This window comes from Cebus imitator, unplaced genomic scaffold (assembly GCF_001604975.1).
Source record: "Cebus imitator isolate Cc_AM_T3 unplaced genomic scaffold, Cebus_imitator-1.0 Scaffold222, whole genome shotgun sequence".
NCBI lineage: Eukaryota > Metazoa > Chordata > Mammalia > Primates > Cebidae > Cebus > Cebus imitator.
In genome coordinates this window covers 840,252-851,455 of record NW_016107537.1, presented here as the reverse complement: position 1 = coordinate 851,455, position 11,204 = coordinate 840,252, and positions in this window count along the sequence as shown.

Here is an 11,204-nt window from a genome sequence, read left to right as displayed (position 1 = left end):
TCTTTCTTTCTTATCCTTCTTTCTTATCTTTCTTTCTTTTTCTCAGAGTTTCACTCTTGTTGCCCAGGCTGCAGTGCAATGGCATGATCTTGGCTCACTGCAACTCCCAGGTTCAAGCAATTCTCCTGACTCAGCCTCCCAAGTAGCAGGGATTACAGGCCTGTGCCACCAAGCCCAGCTAATTTTGTATTTTTAGTAGAGACAGGGTTTTACCATGTTGGCCAGGTTGGTCTCAAACTCCTGACCTCAAGTGATCCACCTGCCTCAGCTTCCCAAAGTGCTGGGATTACAGGTGTGAGCTGCTGTGCCTGGCCTATTTTTTTATTAATGAATAAAATGTTGCATTTTTTCTTAGTATCCCTTGGATACATCCTATAATTATTTGTATTATGGCTTAATATGAGATATACCTGTTTAATAAATTTTTACATGTACAATATTGTTAATACAGTATACTATATGCATACTCTTGTACAGTAGATCTCTATAACTTATTTCTCTTGCTTAAATGAAGATTATATGCATTGAAGAGCATCTCTTCATTCCTCCTTCCCCCAGTCCTTGGAAACCACTGTTCTACTCTTTGTTTCTATGAATTTGACTATTTCAGATATCTTCTCTGTGAGTGGAATCATGCAGTATTTATCCTTTTGTGACTGGCTCATTTCACTCGGCATGATATACTCCAGGTTCTCCCATGTTGTCCCAAATGGTTGGATTTTCTTCTTTTTAAAGGCAGGATAATATTTCATTGCATGCATATGCCACAATTTCTTTGTCCATCTATCCATAAATGGGCATTTAGGTTGTTTTTATAACCTGGCTATTGTACATAATGCTGCAATAAACATGAGAGTGCAGAATAAATTAAAGATTTTAATGTAAGGCCAGAAACTGCCCAAAATCTAGAACACATAGGGGGAAAGTTTCATAACATTAATCTAGGCAAGATTTCTTGGATATGACACCAAAATCACAAGGAACAAAAGCAAAAGTAGGCAAGTGAGACTATCAAACTGAACAGATTATGCACGACCAAAGAAAAAAATCAACAGAGTGAAAAGGCAACCTATGACATGAGAGAAAATATTTGCAAACCATGTATCTGATAAGAAGTTAGTATTCAAAATATGTAAGAAAGTCACACAACTCAATGGGAAACAAACAAACAAACAAGCATCTGATTAAAAGTGGACAAAGGACTTAATGAACATTTCTTCAGACATACAAATGGCTAACAGGTATATGAAAAGATGCTTAGCATTTACTAATAATCAGGGAAACGCAAATTGAAAGCACAGTGAGATATTACCTGACACCTGTTAGAATGGCTATTATCAAAAAAAACAATGTGTTGGTGAGGATGTGGAGAAATTAAAACCCTTGTACGCTTTGGGAAGAAATTTGAAATAGTGCAGCCACTATAAAACAGTGTGAAGTTTCCTCAAAATATTTAAAGTGGAGCCACCATATGACCCACAAATCTCACTTGTCATTATGCATCCCAAAGAATTAAAATCAGGATCTCAAAGAGATATCAGGACACATCCTACAATGTTGATACAGTGTTTTCATTGTCTTTATTTCAACTTCTATCTGTTTTGGTTATTATTTTCCTTTAAAATATGAATCGTATATATTATTTTTAAATTCTCAAGTGATTGGATTATTTAGGGGCTCTTTTAGAATAGTCTATGTTTATTATTGCCTATGGTTAGATGGAATGGCCTTTATGATATCAACCTTGAGCATTTTTTGATATTTCCTTTGTGGCTTTGTGCATTAAAAATAAATTTTCCATGCAAACCTAAGAAAAATTAACACTGATTTTCAGGTATAAATTTATATATATATATATAAAATTTTATTTATATGTAATATATTATATAATATGAACATGTAATATTACATAGAATTATACATATATATTTTAATATGTTAACATTAATAGGTACATACCATATAACATATATGTATTTATATATTTAGAAATTGAATTTTGTTAACTATTTGCTCTTTGTATTTTTAATTCTTATATTTTTTTCGCTTGATCTATCAGTTGCTCATAGGAAGTATTAAATTACCTATGAATGTATTTTTAATCAAATTATGTTATTATTTTATACCATTTGCTTAGACTACTTTAATTCTAAGTTTTTTTGGTACCTAATGGTTCATATATGCCATATCTTCTTGTTGCTTCATATCTTTTATGCCAGTGAAATATTCATCTTCAAACCATTACCAATGTTTTTCTTAACTTCTTGGTTGGCTGTGCATACCATTAATTCATTACTTGAAGAATACTTTTTTTTTTTTTTTTAACATCTCTGAAACCTAGTTGCATGTTACTACAATGAATGGCATCTTACAGTATTGTCAGCCAAGTGGCAGTCATGACATAGTGGTCATTGCCTATGCATGTGCAAATACGGTTGGTTTTCTGATGCTGTTATTGGACAAATGTTCCCCTTCTGATGTTTCATTCAGTAAATGATCAGGAAAAACCATTCATTGAAGGAATATGATTCTGGTTGTTGGTGATAAACCTTCTAATGGCACATCCTGTAAATTAAAAAAGGTAACAGCATCAAAAGTTGCTGAATGGAGGTCAGCCGCTTGGAATGATGTCTGGAGACAAGGGTAGATAACTTGTTAAGAAATGTATCACCAGTCTTCTTGCTGGCACAGGAGAGTTTTACTGGAAACAAACATAAGTGGTTCTGAGTCAGAAGTGATCAAGCAGAAGCACACTCAAAATGTAAGCAGTTTTAGGGCTGGGTGCAGTGGCTCACCCCAGCACTTTGGGAGGCTGAAGAGAGTGGGTCACTTGAGGTCAGAAGGCCAGAAGGTTGAAACCAGCCTGGCCAATGTGGTGAAACCCTGCCTCTACTAAAACCACAAAAATTACCTGGGCATGTCTGTAATCCCATCTACTCGGGAGGCTGAGGCAGAATAGCTTGAACCCGGGAGGTGGAGGTTGCAGTGAGCCAAGATCACACCACTGCACTCCAGCCTGGATACCAGAGCAAGACTTCATCTCAAAAAAAAAAAAAAAAAAAAAAAAAAAAATTAAAAAAAAAAAAAAAAAAAAAAAAAAAAAGAAATTTTATGAATACCTTAATAGACTAATCTCATTTATATTTACCTTTTTATGAATGAAAAAGAATACTAGATTATACACATATGTCCTTAAAACAGCTCCGTTTATATATACAATTCTAAGAAAGTGCTGTATTGTAATTGGGCAATTTTTTTCCTTTTTTGGTAGTACGTAAAATAATTGTACATCTTACAATCTATGGCATTTTCGAGTCAAGGTAACATGATATTGTCAACTGCTTTTTTTGCGTTAACATTTGCTTAACATATATCTTCATCAATCCCTCCATTTTCAGTCTTTTTGAATTATTTTCCTTTACACACTTATCTCTTATCAATAGCATATAACTGGTGTGTGTGTGTGTGTGTGTGTGTGTGTGTGTATGTGTGTTGGTTTAATAAGTCATCTGATAGTCTTTGTATTTGTATTGAATTTGGCCCATTCACCTTTATTTTGATGATTGGTATGCAGAATTAAATATGACATCTTTTCTGTATTTTTTGATTGGTCCTATTTTATTTATTTTGCTTTTCTTTTCATTTTCTTCTGATAGTTGAATCTGATATACTTTGGAGTATTGTTGTAATCTATACATAAACATACCCACTAGTAAGTTCTCGCTTGTTAAGTAATTAGTGTTTTAATGCAGAAATTATGTTATATTACATGTCATGTCATTATAGTACAGGAGTGTTTTGGTGATATATGGGATATTAATTTCGATTTTAGGTGAACGCATTATTTTTTCCATTTGATATAGTAAAACATATGCCTCAGTATCTGAAAATTTGCTGTCCAGCATGGTTTCAGGATCAGATTAACCAATTGAGTTTCTACTTTGTGAATTGCTTGTTCATTGCATTTGCCCATTTTCTTTTCCTGATGGTATCATGTCTTTTCTTTTTCTTGTTTGTTTGTAGAAATTTATCATATACTTTCAGTCTTAATTCACTATTTGTTTTAGTTTTAGTTGTAGCAACTATCTTATTTTAACTTGTCATCTGCTAACTTTTTCTTGTGGTGTCTTCAATAAAGAGAGAAATTCTTACTGTTTGCTGTCATCAAATCTATCTTTCTTTAAACCTATGGTTTGAGCAATTGGATTTTTGTAGTCATTTTAAAAACAACATTAAACTTTACTAAATTATAATATGTCTTCAACCTTACCTACTGAATCTTTTGAATAGTCATCCTGGATTTATTCCTCTGCATTTGGAGTGCTTCCTTCAACAGGTGTTTCAGAAGTGGGATTTGTGGGGCAGAGCTTCTGAGCCTAGGGAGCTCCCGGAGAACAGATTTTTTTTTCTTCTGTATGCTGATAATTCCCAGAAAGGTGACTTTTAGGGGCCTGGTAGGTTAAAGAGGGAACAAGATCATCAAGAATTAAGGTAGCCTATAATAAAATTGCAGCTTGGAAAAGAAAAAAAATGTTAAGGAAAAGCAGAGTGATTTAGGGCACAGGAGGTGACTAACTCAGTGTCTAAGAGAATAAGCAAGAGAGCACAGAGATACAAATGAATTTAAAGACAGAAGTAGGGTGATACTAATGTAGCTGGCCTATGTGATTTTGTTCTGTTGAGTAAATAATGTGCTGAGTGTATTATCATTCATAACCACAATATCCACCCTGAAAATTGTTTCTCCTTTATAGAAGAGAAATCTGGGACTCAGAGCTGTGAAGAGACTTGACTGAATCCATATAGCTAGAAGGGGGCAACTCCAAAGTTTGGACTCTCAGGTGCTGAATATAAACCTTATACATTGTAGGCAATAGTAATCACAAGTATCTTCCATTGAAACCCCCTTAATTTCCAGGCACTGGGAAATGCTGGGAGCCAATGCTTCAGGCTTCAAAAAGATGCTTCTCTCTTTTGGACTTCTAAATGAGACATTTTGAGTCTATCTTTAGGGACCAGGAAATTATATTACATGACATGTCATTATACTACAAGATTATTCTGGTGATATACGGGTATTAATTTGGATTTAGGTGAACTCCTTATTTTTTCCATTTGATATAGTAAAACATATGCCTCAGTATCTGAAAATTGACCTTCCCTGGACTCTGAGGTACAGAGGCTTGTTAGGTAGAGCCAACTTTTTTCAGCCCTAGGAGGTGTGATCTTGATCCCAGGGAGTGCCCATGTTCAACTGGAGCAGCATCCAGGAACCTGGCTTGGGAAAGTCCCTCAAAATGTTGATGTCATTCCATTTTTTTATTTTTACTGTCCGGGATTTCCCTCACCTTCTTTCCTTGAGTATCTCTAAGCAGTCTGACCTGTGCTGCCATTGTTATTTCCCCATCCAAAGCCTCAACAGGAAGCAACTTTCTAGAGAGAGAAGCCTTCACATGCTCCTTTGCCTAAAGGAGCACAGGCGCTATTAGAGAAACCACATGTCCACTGGAACATGGAGACCCCAACCCAAACTCGTGTTTGGACTCCTTGGCCTGGTTCATGCTGGAAGCTGCTGGCCTCTGCTTCCAAGCTCACTGCTGGCCCTTTGGCCTGGCCCTGGCCATCGATGAGGGCCTTTGCTTGTGCTGGAATCAAAGGGACAACTGCTTCTTGTTGGGCAGTGAGGTAGTGGGATCGTGCTCTGTGCTCCCAAATGGAGACACTGCGTTTAGAAAGTAAAATCATGAGGCTGGAATAACAAGGCATAGATAAAGCCTACTGTGGGAATTCAGGAGCAATGTTGTCTGATCTTCCCATTTTTCATGAAAACCTTGACTACAATTTTTTAAAAAACACTCTAAGGACTGAACAAAACCCATCTGCAGGCTATATAGTCCAAATCTACTTCTAAAAAGACCCTAACCTTCTCTAGCTTTACAGATATGATTTACCAACTCTTTAAAAACAGATAGTGTCCTTAATTTACAAACTCTCCAGAACCTAAGAAATGAGAAAAAGTTCTGTAACTTATTCCATTTGTAGCATTTCCTTGATACCAAACCCACTCAAAGATTGTAGAGATGGGAATCTTCCTCCTCTTATTTCTACATCCTTCCTGGCATTCCTATGTTGGTCCACATGGATGGGAAATCTTTGTCCTTTCTGAGAGGGTGATGTTGAAGGAAACTCTTCTACTTCTTTCTACCTCCAGGAGAGGAGAAGTAGCTCCTTGGCTTAGCAAGATGTGGATATTTACTAAACTACCAGTTGGGTAGGGGCTAAGAGGGCAGATTCTACACTGAGGCTGTCTGGAGCAGCTTGGAGTTTGCCTTCCACTCAGCCTTACTCACTTGGTTCTGCTGAAGAGTGATGGATTATTACAGTGGCTGGAGAATGTGAAATTAGAGTTAGTGGGCATGGTTTTGGCTCCAAAAGTCTAGATTGAGGTGAAGACTAGAAGGCACCTCTCACTTCCCTAACCCAGCCGTAACAATAATAAGGCACTGCTATGATTTTGATTTTGCCATCAACATAGTTTCTAAATGTTCGAATGTGAATGGAGATTGAAAGGAGGCAAACCTTCAAAATTTAATGTCAGGTCCATGAGGATAGCCATATTTTCCCCTTTTCATTCACCACTATGTCCCCAGAACTTGGAACAGTGTAGGTGCTCAAAACATATTTGTTGAATAAGTACAATTACTGATCTTGACACTTCTTTGTGATGAACCCAAGCTTTGTTGGTTGGGGCTCAAACTACATGGTGAGTTTGGAGAAGCCATTGCTAGTGGCTTTGGCCTTGGTCAGTTAGCTGTGGCTTTTATTATGGCCACACTGCTATTACAGGCATAGATAAAACTGAAATTAGAGAACTAGAGCTTTAATCTGCAAAAATTTAACCTGCTAGATTGTGCAAGCAATAGAGGACATTAGTGTATGGTTTTTGATCTTTTGATGGTTGGTATTAGATATTGGAAGGTAATCAGAAATCTTCTACTTGTAAGTGACTCAAACTAATAAGGTAGTTAACTGATCAGTTCTTTTACTGCATATTTATCTACCTTCTTTCTTATTGATAACTCAAGTGTTGTTTTCTTGCCCCTAATTCACATTAGATCATCAACAACATTAAAATAAACTTGACCTAAGTGAGAGACAAAGATTCTCAGTTGCAAGCTTACAGAGCCTTTTACATTTTCTCTTCTGAAGAATAAAGAAAACTGAAGTTGAGGGAAGGGTAGGGCAGATATGTATGCTGATGGAAATTGAAAAGAAAGGATGGATGGAAGGGTGTAGTGATCTCTGAAATGGACTTACATTCAGGTTTCTCAATGAAAGAGATTCAGGGGATAAACTGTCTTTGAGTGTCACAAGGGTAAACTCCCCCTCTACCACCCTTTGAAAACCCACCATTCAATAGTCCTGGGTCTGAGGACAGTCACCATGACTCTTGCTTAAGAAAGCAACAAAAGCATCAACATCTCTTTGAATATTAGAGTATCACACAGGTTGGAAAAAAAAAGTCACAGTAACTAGTGCTTCAGAGACTGGAACAGGGGGAGTAACACTGCTCGTGCTCTTTCTCCATTTATCGATATTGTATTTCGTGTGTGTGTGTGTGTGTGTGTGTGTGTGTGTGTGTGTGTGTATGTGTGTGTGTTGGCCTTACTTTTTCCATGCTACAGATAGACAAGGAATTAGCCTACCTCCTTGCAAGGTTTAGGAAACCCACATTGTTTGGTAAGTGCCTTCTGATACTGATTGAACAGAAATCTGTTGTCTTGTGTGTTCTCCTGTGGTTCTTAGATTTAAGCAAAGAACACCATATCCCTCAATCCAGGAGAGCAAGTAAAATACCTGAGGGCATCTCTTGAGTCTTTCTGTGGTCTCTCATCTTCTTTCTCTTTCACCCCCACAATGTTCTCACTCCTCTGTCAGAGGGCACAGGTGGTGTGATGTAAGGTGGGCTGGCTGCTGTATATCTCTTGCTCATGCTCAGTGCCCCTAGGATAACTGGGAAGCTGATATTTATAAGCACAGCCCAGGATTACATTGTGTTTTTTATCACCATCTTCCTATTGATTCTTTTTCTACATTTAGCTGTTTACAGGACTCACATTCTTTGTAGCCCTTCTCAGAAAACCTGTGTCCTGTGTATCCAAGTTCATTGTTGCAAGTCTCTCATGGCCACCCTTGAGGCCATCTTGTGCTTAGTCCTGACCTTGTCAGAGAAAACATTTGCAATGGTGAACTTCCCTGGGCTCTTTCTCTTGTGCGCCTCTGCAGTTGTGGATATACATAAATACATGTGGGAAAAGGCTTGGACAAAGTGCAAACCCTCAGATTGTGCACTGAGCCCTACAAGAGGGAGGCAGTGGATACTGGCTAGAAGCTCCTGGGAACACTGTTGGTTATGTTTCATTTCTGTAGCCATCTCCTCCTGAGTTGATGCCCTTGTATCATTACAGTCCCCTGGGGTCATATTGGCATAAGGGAAAGAGGAGAAGGAATTGAGACAGGGAAGCTTCCAAGCAGCCTTTCTATGTTTTTCTTCTACATATTCTTTGAGAAGCTTTGTAGTTCCTTGGACCCTTCTTGAAGTTGAGGGATTCCCTGGCCATGATAATGCAAGATTCTCCCTGACACACTTTGGTATCAGTGGGAAGGTGCTAATACATGAAATGAAAATTAATTTGCTTCAACAACTTATTCTGAGAAACTGCTATGTAGGAGGGAAGATTTGGTATCTAAAGGAAGTGCATAAATGAAAGAGATAAATTTCTGCCTCTGTGGACCTAGAATTTGGTTGAGGAGAAGTGAGTAAATTGGCTAAGATAAAGAGAAGAAGTTATAGCACAAAGCCTAAAAAAATAAATGTCCCATGAGAAGGCAAAAATGCTATGGACCTCACAGAAGATAAGATGTTGCCTTTGGTTGAGAAGATGAGGACAGTCCCCTAAACAGTTGGAAGGGATTTAGGATGTTAATAAGAAATAGGCAGGTGAGATGCACAGCAATGAAAGTGTTTGAGATATGTGCAAAGTCATGAGCAGGGACAGAAAGGGAAGAAATCCAATGTGTTGGAGGTGGCTAGTAAAGAAGAGAAGTTGGTTAGAATCTGCCTTAGCCTAGGTTTATACCAGAAAGCAGAGCCTGAGACAACAATTTGCATGTAAGATGATGACAAGTGACCCTAGGGAACATAAAGAGGGGCTGGGGAAATGGAAGCAGGGAAATGAGGTAAGTCAGTTCAGGATGTGTTCTTGAACTTAGCCCTGCCATTGGTGATTATGTCTCAATACTGCTGGAATCCCCTGATGAATCATGAAGATTGGATGCATTTCAGAATTGTCCACCTGTAGAATGGATAAGAGAAATTTTCCCTCACCCACTCTCATTCCCCATTGGTCAAGGGTTCCCATGGAGCAGCTCCCTCTCATGTCCAGGTTTATGCATGTGTGAATTCCAACTTAGGTTCCAGCAAATTTCCTTCCCCAAGTTATCTTGGGAGCCCTGGAGCAGGAAGAGAGAAATGCTCAATGTTGCTGAGACAATACACTGCCGGGTTACACCTCCTCAAATCTTGTTGCATGGCAATGACTGGAGGAAAAGTTCTGCTAACAGCATGTAAGGTGGGGTTCAAGGAGTATCCCAAACAGAATCATGGGCACTGAAGCAATAAGAGACAATGCCAGAAGCATAGGTTTTGGGACAAATTATGCCTGGTTGAGAAATTTGAATTCAGCAGTAGATATCCATTGCAAGACCCAATACATCTACTTGTCATGTGCAAAGAAGGACAAGGTCTCTTGAGAGAAGACAGCCTGTTATGCTCGTGTTCATGCTCAGGAAATTACAGTATATTTTTTGCAGTCTACATGGTCTTAGTGGATTTGCAGATTATATTACAAACTTTAATTAAAATAACCCTTACAAAATGGACAACTGGATTAAAAGTATCCCTACAAAGAAGGTGTAGCTTGAATGTATGCTACCAAATTTCCAGAAAACATGAATAATAACAATGTATCATAGCTGATATGCCTCCTTCCAAATACTTTATAAAAACAAAAAACATTCCATTCTAGAAGTTGTCTGAAAGAACTTAAAACCAATATAAATGATTTTTTGAAATATGGATTGATTTACATTCACCATGGTTAACAATTGATCTTAACCAAAGTATGGTTGACCCTTGAACAACATGGGGGTAGCAGTACAGTCAAAAATTCATGTATAACTGTTGACTTCCTAATAACTGAACTAATAACCTCCTGTTGACAAGGAGCCTTGGCAATAACACAAACAGTCAATTAACACACGTTTTGCATGTTATATGTACTATATACTGTATTTCTACAATAAAGTATGCTAAAGGAAAGAAAATGCTATTAACTCGTAAGGAAGAGAAAACATTTGTTATTCATTAAGTGGAAGCGGATCATCATAACAGTCTGTATGCTCATCATCTTCACATTGACTGAGGAGAAGAAAGAGGAGGGGTTCTTTTGCTGTCTCAGGGGTGAAGAGGCAGAAGAGGTGGAGGAGTTAGAGGAGGAGGCAGGAGAAGCCAGGACATTTGGTGTAACTTTTATTGAAAAAAAAAATCGTTTTTAAGTGGACCAGTGCAGTTCAAAATCATGTTGTTCAAAGGTTAAGTGTATACACTGTGTGTCAAATTATTAACTAATGACATTAAGAATCCCTTATGATTATGAAGACATGCAAACTTTCACATTCATCTCATTCTTTAGCTTTGTCTTTGGGTTAGGTATTATAATGTTTATAATACACATGCAAAAAATTAATGCATCCTATTCTTTTACTGAAAGAATTGTATGAACAAAAATGTCACGGATCCACAACTCTCCACCATGGATTCACAGAAGGAATAGGAATGGATGGTTGTATCAAGCAGCATTTTGAGGGTTGACTAAACTGGGCATGGTAGCTGAGTGGTTGGTGGGGTAAGATCAAGAAAGGATGGAAAGTGATTCTTAGTCATTATCCTGGGATAATGACATTCAAGTGAGGGTCTTGGTGCAGAAATGGATGTTTGGAGGAGGTGGTGGCTTTTGGAAGAGTAAGGTAAGCTATGGATGGGTTGAACTGCTGGTGAACTCAGTTGCATGACGACCTGGTAAGATGACTCTGACAGCTTAATTCTCTAACCTGGAATCAGCCACCCACAGCTTAGGCTGAAT